The 14,354-nt window shown below is 41.3% G+C and overlaps 1 protein-coding gene across 6 annotated transcripts in view; it reads left to right on the forward strand.

Annotated features, from left to right (window-relative positions):
- The first annotated feature begins 7,690 nt into the window (after window positions 1-7,690).
- Window positions 7,691-14,354, forward strand: part of LOC115175728 (transcription factor HIVEP3) — a 41,264-nt gene continuing 34,600 nt past the window's right edge. For all 6 annotated transcript variants that reach the window (XR_003872090.1, XR_003872091.1, XR_003872092.1 and 3 more), the window contains exon 1: window positions 7,691-8,154. The gene's annotated coding sequence lies outside the window, so the exon portion shown is untranslated. The remainder of the gene's footprint in view (window positions 8,155-14,354) is intronic.

Here is a 14,354-nt window from a genome sequence, read left to right on the forward strand (position 1 = left end):
ATTGTTGGAAAAAATTACTTGTGTCATGCACAAAGTAGATGTCCTAACTCACTTGACAAAACTGTATTTTGTTAACAAGAAATTTGTGGATTGGTTGAAAAACGAGTTTTAATGACACCAACCTAAGTTTATGTAAACTTCTGACTTCAACTGTATGTTACTAACAAATGATAGGGATTCCCTAGTGGGCTAAGCCGATATGGTGGCTTGGTTGACAAATGGAAGTGTGTGTGGACTGAGCGAGAGCGGGAAAGACCAGAGGGATCACTACACACAGTACTACTATAATTATATTAATTGAAATGCTAATCCTTTGCACATGAACACTCACTCATTCGGGAATAATTGCAATCAATATATATATTTACACCCATGTTTCCTGATCTTTTCTGTTGCAACCTGGTCCGTCTGTTGGAGAGTTAGTTCATCCACGTCTCTTTCTCTCTCTCTCTCTGCTTCCCTGAAGATCAAAGTCTTTTGTGGTTAGAATGGATACCATTCAGAAATGTTACCATAGAATAGTTGTTTCGGCGGTTGTCAGTCTTTGCATCCCAGGTTTACATCATTTCTAGCTGCAGACTAGTAATTAGTATCTTAGATTTGCTCTTATTCTGTAGGGATCAATAGTCTCAGAGTTGAACCATTTCCAGGCGTGTAGCCAATGCTCCACGTGGTATGGTTAGGAATTCAATAACTATTCACAATCACAGATTACGCTGTGGGTTTGCTTAGTCTTGGTACTCAAACCTGTGCCACCTCCGCTTACACCCCGATATGCATGGTCTGAAGAGGATTCCCTCAGGAGGGGGTTTTATGCATAACAGTAGAAAAGGCAGTTCTATGATGCCTGATCATGTCTGTGCTCACAGGAGCAGGCCAGTGACTTAGTTAAACTTTAAAGGGAATACAATTTTCTCACATTAACTTCTTTGGGATAGGGGGCGGTATTTTGATGTCCGGATGAAAAGCGTACCCAAAGTAAACTGCCTGTTACTCAGGCCCAGAAGCTAGGATATGCATATAATTGGTAGATGTGGATAGAAAATACTCTAAGGTTTCTAAAACTGTTAAAATAATGTCTGTGAGTATAACAGAACTGAAATGGCAGGCGAAACTCCGAGGACAAACCATCCCCCCCAAAAAAAATCATCTCTCCATTGATTTCAATGGCTGGCACTTTTATAATAGGGCGAAATTCTGCCTGATTGCAGTTCCTAGGGCTTCCACTAGATGTCAACAGTCTTTAGAAAGAGTTTCAGGCTGGTATTTGGAAAAATGAGCCAGAAATTGTAGTTTTTCTAGGTGGCTCCCATTTTGGCTGTAGTGTTTCCAAGCACGTGAATGAGAGCGAGTTCTTTGGTATTTTTCTCCGGTAAAGACAATAACGATTCTCCATCTTAAATTTTATCGTTTATTTACGTATTAGGGTACCTATTGTTTGATTATAAACGTTGATTGACTTGTTTGGATAAGTTTATTGGTAACGTTTGGGATTCATTTTGTATGCATTTTGAAGGAGGGAAACCGAGTGGATTATTGACTGAAGCGCGCCAGCTAAACTGAGTATTTATGGATATAAAGAAGGACATTATCGAACAAAAGGACCATTTGTAATGTAACTTGGGACCTTTTGGAGAGCCAACAGAAGAAGGTAAGGCATATATTATATCGCTATTTCTGACTTTCGTGTCGCAACTCCCTGGTTGAAAATTATTTGTTATGCATTTGTGTGCTGGGCGCTGTCCTCAGATAATCGCATGGTTTGCTTTCGCCGTAAAGCCTTTTTGAAATCTGACACGGCGGCTGGATTAACAACAAGTTAAGCTTTATTTTGATCTTTTGCACTTGTGATTTCATTAAAGTTTAATATTTATAGTAATTTAATTTGAATTTGGCACTCTGCATTTTTATTGGAAATTGTCGAAATGGGACGGCAGCGTCCCACTAATCCGCAAGAAGTTAAAGGTTTAACATCACATTACATCATTTCACAAATTGTCACGTCCTGACCAGCAGAGGGCATATTGCTTAGTCTAGGTCAGGATGTGGCAGGTGGTTTGTGTTTGTTTAATGTTGATGATTGGGACTTCCAATTGAAGGCAGGTGTGTATAGTTGCTTTTGATTGGAAGTCCTATATAGGTGTGTGTGTTTGTCTTTGGGGTTGTGGGGAATTGTTTGTGTGCACTGCGTTGGTTTGAGCCTGCCACACTGTTACCATTGTAAGTACTGTTTATTGTTTATTTTGTTCAAGTGGATGCCTTACATGTTTCCTTTAATAAACATGAGTGTCCACAATCCCGCTGCGCCTTGGTCCTTCTCTCTTAAATACGACATATTCGCCGAAGAGTACGACATATTCTGTGACACAAATAGTTTCATCTTTACTCATTCATTTTATACAATAATTAGATGCAAACCTCATAACGGAGGCACCTATATAAACAGAGTTACGGTAATGTGGCTGTACTGTCTTTCATGAGGCCATAAACATGAAACAAACCGGACCTGGTTGTAGCTGGCTTCTCCATCGACTGTTTACACATTCTCTAAAACATGGATATTGTTCAGTTCTCAAATTCCGCGATGTAGTAGATGTTCCTTTGTTCTACTGTGAAACTCTCACTTTCTATAATGCATGGCCAGGAGGAGAAAGTCTCCGCCAGGAATTTACGACCTGAGATAACAGAACCTGGGTGTAGGAGAGAGTGAGAGAGAGCGGGGGAAGCCACGATCTATATCCAGAAAGGGCCACGTCATGACACCTGTTAATTCACTGGTATAGAATATAACCTGGCAACTCTCTGGGGTAGAATATAACCTGGCAACTCTCTGGTATTAAATCTAACCTGGCACCTCTTTGGTATAGGATATAACCTGGAAACTCTGGTATAGAATACAACATGGAAACTCTCTGGTATAGAATAAACCTGGCAACTTTCAGAATATAACCTGGCAACTCTCTGGTATAGTATAAAACCTGAAAATAAGGGAGAGCCGCACACTCTAGGAGCTCAGATGCAAAAATGTAATATCCAACGTTTCGACAGCCAAGCTGTCTTCATCAGGGTATCATCACAAACACTGCGAGATGACTCGTTTATATAGTGTTAGAAGACACACAGGTGTCTGTAATCATGGCCAAATGTGGCCTAATATCATTGGTTAACTCTGAAATATAAAAATGCCATACAAAGGACATACAAAATAACAAATGGATAGCATACAATCATAGATACATTTTAGACTACCGCGGTGAGAGACAGAATAACAACAAAAATATCCAGAAAAACGAATGACAAAAATGTTATAAAATGATTTGCATTTTAATGAGGGAAATAAGTATTTGACCCCTCTGCAAAACAATGACTTAGTACTTGGTGGCAAAACCCTTCTTGCAATCACAGAGGTCAGACGTTTCTTGTAGTTGGCCACCAGGTTTGCACACATCTCAGGGGGTATTTGTCCCACTCCTCTTTGCAGATCTTCTCCAAGTCATTAAGGTTTCGAGGCTGACGTTTGGCAACTCGAACCTTCAGCTCCCTCCACAGATTTTCTATGGGATTAAGGTCTGGAGACTGGCTAGGCCACTCCAGGACCTTAATGTGCTTCTTCTTGAGCCACTCCTTTGTTGCCTTGGCCGTGTGTTTTGGGTCATTGTCATGCTAGAATACCCATCCACGACCCATTTTCAATGCCCTGGCTGAGGGAAGGAGGTTCTCACCCAAGATTTGACGGTACATGGCCCCGTCCATCGTCCCTTTGATGCGGTGAAGTTGTCCTGTCCCCTTAGCAGAAAAACACCCCCAAAGCATAATGTTTCCACCTCCATGTTTGACGGTGGAGATGGTGTTCTTGGGGTCATAGGCAGCATTCCTCCTCCAAACACGGCGAGTTGAGTTGATGTCAAAGAGCTCCATTTTGGTCTCATCTGACCACAACACTTTCACCAGTTGTCCTCTGAGTCATTCAGATGTTCATTGGCAAACTTCACAGGGGCATGTATATGTATTCTTGAGCAGGGGGACCTTGCGGGCGCTGCAGGATTTCAGTCCTTCACGGCGTAGTGTGTTACCAATTGTTTTCTTGGTGACTATGGTCCCAGCTGCCTTGAGATCATTGACAAGATCCTCCCGTGTAGTTCTGGGCTGATTCCTCACCGTTCTCATGATCATTGCAACTCCACGAGGTAAGATCTTGCATGGAGCCCCAGGCTGAGGGATATTGACAGTTCTTTTGTGTTTCTTCCATTTGCGAATAATCGCACCAAATGTTGTCACCTTCTCACCAAGCTGCTTGGCGATGGTCTTGTAGCCCATTCCAGCCTTGTGTAGGTCTACAATCTTGTCCCTGACATCCTTGGAGAGCTCTTTGGTCTTGGCCATGGTGGAGAGTTTGGAATCTCATTGATTGATTGCTTCTGTGGACAGGTGTCTTTTTTAAAGGTAACAAGCTGCGGTTAGGAGCACTCCCTTTAAGAGTGTGCTCCTAATCTCAGCTCGTTATCTGTATAAAAGACACCTGGGAGCCAGAAATCTTTCTGATTGAGATGGGGTCAAATACTTATTTCCCTCATTAAAATGCAAATCAATTTATAACATTTCTGAAATGCGTTTTCTGGATATTTTTGTTGTTATTCTGTCTCTCACTGTTCAAATAAACCTACCATTAAAATTATAGACTGATCCTTTCTTTGTCAGTGGGCAAACGTACAAAATCAGCAGGGGATCAAATACTTTTTTCCCCCACTGTAAATCTGGCAATTTTCAGAAAATAACTGGCAACTCTCTGGTATAGAATTTAACCTGGCAACTTTCAGTATAAAACCTGGCAACTCTGGTATAACATATAACCTTGCAACTCTCTGGTAATTAATATAACCTGGCAACTCTATGGTATAGAATATAACCTGGCAACTTTCTGGTATAGAATAAACCAGGCAACTTTCAGAATATAACCTGGCAATTCACTGGTATAGAATATAAACTGGCTATTCACTGGTATAGAATATAACCTGGCAACTCTGAAATAGAATATAACCTGGCAACTCTCTGGTATAGAATATAACCTGGCAACTCTCAGTATATAACCTGGAAACTCCCTGGTATAGAATAAATCTGGTAACTTTCAGAATATAACAGGCAACTCTCTGGTATAGAATATAACTTGGAAACTCTCTGGAAGATAATTTCACCTGGCAACTTTCAGTATAAAACTTGGCAACACTGGTATAACATATAACCTTGCAACTCTTTGGTAATGAATATAACCTGGCAACTTTCAGAATATAACCTGGCAACTTTCAGAATATAATCTGGCAACTCTCTGGTTTAGTATAAAACCTGGCAACTCTGGTATAGAATATAACCTGGCAACTCTCAGTATATAACGTGGCAACTCCCTGGTAGAGATTATTACCTGGCAACTCCCTGCTATAGAATAAATCTGGCAACTTTCAGAATATAACCTGTCAACTCTCTGGTTTAGTATAAAACCTGGCACCTCTCTGGTATAGAAAATAACCTGGCAACTCTCAGGTTATAACCTGGCAACTCTCTGGTAGATAATAAAACCTGGCAAGTCCCTGGTATAGAATAAATCTGGTAACTTTCAGAATATAACAGGCAACTCTCTGCTATAGAATATAACCTGGCAACTATCAGTATATATCCTGGCAACTCTCTGGTACAGAATATAACCTGCCAACTTTCTGGTATAGAATAAACCTGGCAACTTTCAGAATATAACCTGGCAACTCTCTGGTGTAGTATTTAACCTGGCAACTCTCTGGTATAGAATATAACCTGGCAACTTTCAGTATATAACCTGGCAACGTTCAGTATATAACCTGGCAACTTTCAGTAAATAACCTGGCAACTCTCTGGTAATTAATAAACCTGGAAACTCTCTGGTATAGAATATAACCTGGCAATTCACGGGTATAGGATATAACCTGGCAACTCTCTGGTAGAGATAATAACCTGGCAACTCTCAGTATATAACCTGGCAACTCTCTGGTAGGGAACATAACCTTGTAACTCCCTGGTAGAGAATCAAACCTGGCAACTCTCTGGTATAGTTTAACCTGGCAACTCTCTGGTAAAGAATATAACCTGGCAAGTTTCAGTATTACCTGGCAACTTCAGTATTTAACCTGTCAACTGTACTCCAGTAATGTGTTGTATTGGATTTGCCCAAAACAACCTTTTATTCAGGACAAAAGTTAATTGCTTTGCCACATTTTTTGCAGTATTACTTTAGTGCCTTGTTGCAAATAGGATGCATGTTTTGGAATATTTTTGTTCTGTACAGGCTTCCTTCTTTTCACTGTGTGATTTAGGATAGTATTGTGGAGTAACTACAATGTTGTTGATCCATCCTCGGTTTTCTCCTATCACAGCCATTAAACTAACTGTTTTAAAGTCACCATTGGCCTCATGGTGAAATCCCTGAGTGGTTTCCTTCCTCTCCGGCAACTGAGTTAGGAAGGACGCCTGTATTTTTGTGGTGACTGGGTGTATTTATTCACCATCTAAAGTTTAATTACTTCATCATGCTCAGAGGGATATTACATTTCAGTTTTTTTTACCCATCTACCAATAGGTGCCCTTCTTTGCGAGGCATTGGAAAACCTCCATGGTCTGTGTTTGAATTTGTGATTTGAAATTCACTGCTTGACTGAGGGACCTTACAATTATCTCTGTGTGGGGTAAAGAGATTATGTCAAACACTTATTGCACACCGAGAGTCCGTGCAACTTATTATATGACTTGCTAAGCACATTTTTACTCCTGAACTTATTTAGGCTTGACATTTCAGCTTTTTACTTAAAATAAAAAAATTATTTCGAAACATTTCGAAAAACATAACACTGACATGGGGTATTGTGTGTAGGCCAGTGACAAAAACAATTATAAATTCAGGCTGTAACACACAATGTGGACAAAGTCAAGTGGTGTGAAAACTTTCTGAAGGCACTGTGATAATACTTTAGGTCCAGGCTTATATATTTGATTCAGACAATACAATAATAATATAGGGAACCTCTTCACATTCTGATGTATGATCATCAAGTAATTAAGGGTTCAAGCTGCGAGAAACCCTATTGTATTTGTTGGCAGTCATTATTAATATTACATAGTAATTATTGAATTAGGGTACAGAAAAGTAATTCAACATTTATTTACCTTGTCTATTGTGTTACACTGTAACATAACTAATTTATACAGTAATTTTGGCTTTCAACAGTAAACTCAAACGTTTAACTACATAATACTGTAAATGATGGTGCATTGTGGGAAAATGTATGTATTTTAATAGTATAATAGTCCATTTTACAATATTGTACTGCCATTACACAGTACTTGCTTTGAGACTGTATGTATATTACAGTAGCAATACTGTAATATGAAATACAGAATTGTACTTGCCACTAAGCTGCCTGTAAGTTACTGTCAAATTCATGGCAACCCCTGTACAGTGTAGGCCTGCTATTATCCATTGTCTCAGTCACTCACCAGGATTTGTTCAAAATGAGATTATATGAAATATATAATATCATAGGCCTACTTAAAACTACATTGAAGGCTAATACCATACCAGAGCCTTTAATGAGAAACAAAAGGCATAGGCCTGTTTCTCCACTGTAGTGACTACAGTATGCCACTGCCAGCACTGCAAGTTGTTAAAGTGGGCGGAGTATTTCTCTGGTCTCGTGAGTGCTAGTGCGGTGCGCTGGAACTGCGTGGATCGAAGCAGCATGTTTTTCGCGAGGACCAGCTGTGTGTGTGGGACATTGGCGCACGCTGCTGTGTGAAATCGCAGCATCAGTTTGAAAAGGGACAATGAGGAGAGAAGAGGGGACCATCCATCCCTATCCCGCCAGCGTCAAGAAAAATAACACTTCTCAACCTGGGGCAGTCCGTTTACAGGGCAGGCTAGATTCTGAGAAAGTCTGCTCTGTTTCCGAATAGCCTACATGGCTCAAACAGTGCAGCTATGTTGACAGGTAGCACATTTACATTTTAGCATCTGGCTTTATTACCATAATTTTGCATACCGGTATGCCCCTGTCTGATAAGCAAGGAGGTGATCTGTGGAGGAGACACGGCAACTGCACTGCAACGAAGTGAAGTTCACCACCAGCGGCTCTGCAGGTACAGTAATGCTGGATACATTGTATCATTGTTTGAAACCTTCAAGAGCTCGCTAGCTACAGTAACTGTTTTTCACAGATGATGATAGGCTATTGTGCGTTGCAGGTCGCGTGCATAAAACCTTCTATCCAACAAAACAGCGAACTATGAGAAATGTGTAATGTTTTTGTGTATGAAGCAGAATGCCTTGTGATGCTCGTGGATTGCGTGTTGTGTGCATGTGTAGCTACTAGTTTATACCTACTGCCTCTGTTTTGTACCGTATTGGGTCCATTCCAAGGCTTGGTTTGTCATTGTTCAAGTGTAATAGGTAGATATGAGAAAAGGAAGAGCGAAACCAGTGTTTCAGTTTGCCAACCACACAGTCGCCAGGCTACATTATGCAGATAGGAAACGGAACAACACGCGATCGGACGGCCATGTGTTTTTATCTTTTTATCAGCCATTATTTTACATTAGCCTAGGCTATTGACTCATCAATAAATTAACGGAAATAATTATATATGAATAATAAAATCCTCTAGTTGTGTTTGTCTTACAAAGACATATTGGTCAAATATTATGCCATTTGCTTTTTCGAATAATTTGTCATTCGATTAGGTCATGATGTTGCCAACGTGCATCTCACTAATGTGAGTCGCTCTCTCGGGAATGCAAGAGCCCACAATCCCACATCAACATCCACACGACAGGGATGCCATGCTTCATTTTCTCTTCCAATCTCCGAAAGCGAGAATAGGGAAATTAATTTAGAACATAAAATGGAGGTCAAATAACATAGGCCTATTTCATAACCATTTTAGAATAGCCGGAAATGTAGTGGTCATTCTGCAGAGCATGCCTTGTGAATTGACATATTCTGTGCATGGAATTCTAACCTGCTAGAATTCAATGTGACTGACGACGGCAGAGAGAGCATCCCGTACAGTCCACGGGAATGTCAGCCGCGCACGAAATCCGTATCGTTATCATTAAATATTAGCATACATAATCACAATTGCTCGGCTCAGATTGCGGCTCGTTTGGGTTTAATATTATGTCACTGCGGATATACTGAAGCATGCAATGCCAGTAGTCAATATCTATCCACTGTGCCTGTCTGTCTGCACAGATCCGGAACCTATTCATAAAATGTTACTCTTTTCGCCAAGTCAATTGTCAGAAAATGACAGTGGTAAGAATTAGATCGCCTATATTAGACTCCAGCCGCGTTGGTTTCTTGGAATGAACGATGGCGTAACGCTGCCGCACCGCAGTCAGTGGCACTGTTGTGGACGACACAGCTGCGTCCATCCATGCGCCCCGGTGACGCTTTCTCCATTCTCTAGCACGCACATAGCCTTCTGTTTGTTGCAAGCACCTCTTTCTTGGTGAAATACGGATACATATTGTCCCGCGATGTTGTTAATAGTGCATTATAAGAAGTATTACCCATGTGACAGTTGGAGTCCATCAACAGCTCAAGAGTGCTTCGATTTCCAATATCACGCGCCCCTATAGTATTAACTATCATCTTGCGTGTAATCAAGACGATGGACTGTCGTAAAGAAGAGGGCATTTCAGGCCAAATTGTTGAAATGTCGATTTTAGACACTTCAGAAATGGTGTTTGCTGCTTTGAATTCATAGAGAGAACAATACATATGTGGGCCATATCAGAGTGTATTTTATTGATGCAAATATGATTTCCAAAATAATAAGCCTTGGACAATACATGGTTCCCAAGGATTCAATCTCAACACCAAAACCTTGTTTTCTTCATCAAAGCTTTTTTTGGTTTTGGAATTTTCAACATGTAGCAGAGACTTGAAGCTTTTTGACTAGTTTTTACAGTTTTTTTATCCTCTTATGTTGTGTAGTAAATGTTTTCATGTAAAGTACATTGTGTTGCATTCCATGTCTAAAATGTGCTGTATAAATAAAGCTTGATTTGATTTAGTTGGTTTAGCTGTTGCTGGTATTTAACTGCTACAGTATTTAAAGTTGATGATTTAGGGCCAGGAATCTGGTGCCCCCAAACTGATCAGTCCTGACATCCCATGGCACCTAATGCTGTGCAGGGTTATTGGGTGTCAGTTTGGCATGCAGAGGGAGGAGAGGGAGGGCACACAGTCTCACTCCCTTGCTGTGGAAAGGTGGGATGTTTGGCATTCTTCTGACTGTGTGTGTGACTTCATAGAGGGAATTTCCCCCGTGGCTTCATGGAGAGCCCAGTGGCAACATTAGGATTTATTTTCTCCAAGGCGTCCCTCCTCCTTACTCTTAGACAAATAACAGCAGGAATAGGTGTGTGTGTGTGTGCGTGCGTGCGTGCGTGCGTGCGATCATACAGTTGTATGTTCTAATGGTAAGTGTTGATTGTATGCTGTTGCATAAACCTCCACTCCAACCCAGTTATTGGTGAAGATGATCACAAGGCTGCTACCGAGGGAGGATGTAACTGATGAATATTTTGTGACCTCGTATTCAACTAGCCTCTAACAACATTAGTAGACATTTGTCCCAGATTCTATTTGTGTGGTAGAATAGAAATGCCCCTCTCTCAGCTGTGTCGGTGACTTGGGAGAGGAGAGACCAAGGACATCAGGACAATCACACTAGATGCTATTGAGGAAGAACACCTGTACAGAATGACCTAAAAACCTAAGGGATCAATGCAGAACAATAACAATATGAACATTCGCACAGGTAAAATACATTTTATATAAAATGTGGATAATAACCACAGTTTTACTTTCCACTGTGAACTATAGTATTTAGCCAAGCAAGAGCATAATGCTGTGACTGTGACACTGATTGGCCCAGAGCCCAAATGGCACTTACCATGTTTGCCATTAGGACCAGAATGGAGTGCAGTTTGTTCTTGATACTGAACATGAGCACACTTTGAGAAGCAACACAGTCTCACGAGTCATTCCAGCTCGAGCCAAAACACATACAGTGGTGGTATGGTAAACATTTAAGAAGGAACGAAGAGTCTCCAAAGTGCGGTCCTGAACGTGTGTGTGTGTATGTGTGTGTTTTGCACGTGTGTATGTGTGTCAAAGGTGTCTCTGTTCAGCCAAGATTAGTTTCGGCCTGGTGAGGACAACATTGATATTCATCCTACACTTGCTTCTGGATGCCCTGTCAGTTTCCTCATCCCTCAGGTGTCAGTCACTAGTGGGGGTGTGTGTGGTGTCAGTCATCACGCTGACCTTGGGAGCAGGTGAGTAAGAGGAAACATTCTCTGCAAACTCCTAATCCTTGGTCCTAGACATAAGAGTACAGGAACAGACATCCTTCTAGAGAGCCCAGTGAATCAGATGACTGATTATAGCCATGCATATGGCTTAATGCTGATAATAATCTACAGGAAATGGCAGTCAGTTCAGTCCACCATTGATCTATATGGTCCAGTAGGCTACATTATGTCCAGCACTCATTACTCTACTAGCCATCTGATTAGAACAACTGTTTGTTTCCATTATATACAGTATCTTGAAATTCCTGCCCACTGTCCTAACCAACTCACACATTTCACTACTATTAAAAGCAAAACGAAGCAAAATGAATAGTCACCGGTAGATGGCCGATTAATTAGGGCCGATTTCAAGTTTCCATAACAAATCAAATCAAATTTTATTTGTCACATACACATGGTTAGCATATGTTAATGCGAGTGTAGCGAAATGCTTGTGCTTCTAGTTCTGACAATTGGTAATCGGCATTTTTGGACACTGATTATGGCCGATTACATTGCACTCCATGAGGAGAATGCGTGGCAGGCTGACTACCTGTTATGCGAGTGCAGCAAGGAGCCAAGGTAAGGTGCTAGCTAGCATTAAACTTATCTCATAAAAACAATCAATCTTAACTAGTAATTATGTTAACTACACATGGTTGATGATATTACTAGTTTATCTAGCTTGTCCTGCGTTGCATATAATCGATGCGGTGCCTGTTAATTTATCATTGAATCACAGCCTACTTCGCCAAACGGGTGATTTAACAAGCGCATTCGCAAAAAAGCACTGTCGTTGCACCAATGTGTACCTAACCATAAACATCGACGCCTTTCTTAAAATCAATACACAAGTATATATTTTTAAACCTGCATATTTAGTTAATATTGCCTGCTAACATGAATTTCTTTTAACTAGGGAAATTGTTGTCACTTCTCTTGCGTTCTGTGCAACAGAGTCAGGGTAACATTACATGCAGCATTTTGGGCCGCCTGGCTCGTTGCAAACTGTGTGAAGACCATTTCTTCCTAACAAAGACAGCCAACTTCGCCAAACGGGGGATAATTTAACAAAAACGCATTTGCGAAAAAAGCACAATCGTTGCACGAATGTTCCTAATCCTAAACATCAATGCCTTTCTTAAAATCAATACACAGAAGTATATATTTTTAAACCTGCATATTTAGTTAAAAGAAATGCATGTTAGCAGGCAATACTAACTAGGGAAATTGTGTCACTTCTCTTGCGTTCATTGCACGCGGAGTCAGGGTATATGCAACAGTTTGGGCCGCCTGGTATAGAGAGAAATAGTCCTATAATAACTACAACCTAAAACGTCTTACCTGGGAATATTGAAGACTCATGTTAAAAGGAACCACCAGCTTTCATATGTTCTCATGTTCTGAGCAAGGAACTTAAACGTTAGATTTTTTACATGGCACATATTGCACTTTTACTTTCTTCTCCAACACTGTGTTTTTGCATTATTTAAACTAAATTGAACGTTTCATTATTTATTTGAGACTAAATTGATTTTATTGATGTATTATATTAAGTTAAAATAAAAGTGTTCATTGTTCATTCAGTATTGTTGTAATTGTCATTATAAAAATCGTCCGATTAATCTGTATCGGCTTTTTTTGGTCTTCCAATAATCGATATTGGCGTTGAAAAATCATAATCGGTCGACCTTTAGTCACCAGTAAATCATGAGTTCTATAAATGTTTGTGTGTGTGAGAGAGAAAGACAGAGATCAAGAGAGAGTGTATTGTTACTGTATCAATGTCACTCCCTTAAACAAGTGTCAATTGATAGACACTCAGACATATCCAATAAGCCAGTTATTGAAGCAGACAGAAGCCACAGTGAGGTTGAGGAGGACCTGATCTGAGAAGGGACTTGTCTTGGCCATTAATCAGGAGGGCTTCCCTGGGTCATCACGGCGACAACGGAAATGTTCAAACAGCTCTAAGTGAACATACTTCCTCCCTGTTGGCACCGGCTTACAGGACGTCACGAGCGGAAATTACAACCCTCTCTCTTTCTTTCTCTATATCATCCACATTAATGAAACGGCACACAAACGTGTGTATGTGTGTGCTCTCCCACAAATTTGTGTACATAAACATTTCTAAGCTAGCGTGTGTGTGTGTTCATGTGTTAACACTATGTATGGGAATGAGCTCACATGTTGACTGGGTGCTGTGTTTGGCCTGAAGCCCGACCTGTACGTAGCCTGTAGCCCAGTCTTGTCAAGGGTTGGATAGTACTGTGCGACCCTGGTGGGGGGCATATGGACCCAGCCTGCTTTCACAGTGAGGTGGAGGGGCACTTTCTCTGCCCAGCCTGCCTTCTCACCAAGGTGAAGGGCTTGGATGGTTCTGTTATCACACTGTGAGCTTGGTGGAGAGTGTATGGACCCAGTATGAACCCAAAATGGTTTCTCAGTTAGGTGGAGGGGTGGATGGAGATCTCTCTGCTCTTGCTCTCCCGTGGAGTGCTGTGTTTGGCCCAGAGCCTGTCTTGTCAAAGGTTGGATGGTTCTAAAACCCTGGAGGAGAATGTATGGTCCGAGTATGAACCCAACCTGGCTTCTCAGTTAGGTGGAGAAGCTCTCTTTCTCAGTTCTCCCTTTCTCCCTTGGAGAGAAGTTTGGCGGAGGGATCCTCTCTCTCTCTCTCTCTCTCTCTCTCTCTCTCTCTCTCTCTCTCTCTTTCTCTCTCTCTCTCTCTCTCTCTCTCTCTCTCTCTCTCTCTCTCTCTCTCTCTCTCTGCCCAGCCTGCCTTCCCAGCTAGGTGGAGAGGTTGGCTGGTTCTATGTGACCCTGGAGGGTATTTTTCTCTCTCTGCTTTCTCTCTCGTTCAGTGTCCAGCTTGCCTGCAGTGAGGTGCAGGACCAGGCTCTCTCTGCTTTCCCTTTGCCCTGTGGAGAGAGCAGCCGGTCATCAGCTGTAGGGCTCATTCACAAGACACCAAC

Source organism: Salmo trutta, chromosome 36 (genome assembly GCF_901001165.1).
Source record: "Salmo trutta chromosome 36, fSalTru1.1, whole genome shotgun sequence".
In the NCBI taxonomy this organism is placed as follows: domain Eukaryota; kingdom Metazoa; phylum Chordata; class Actinopteri; order Salmoniformes; family Salmonidae; genus Salmo; species Salmo trutta.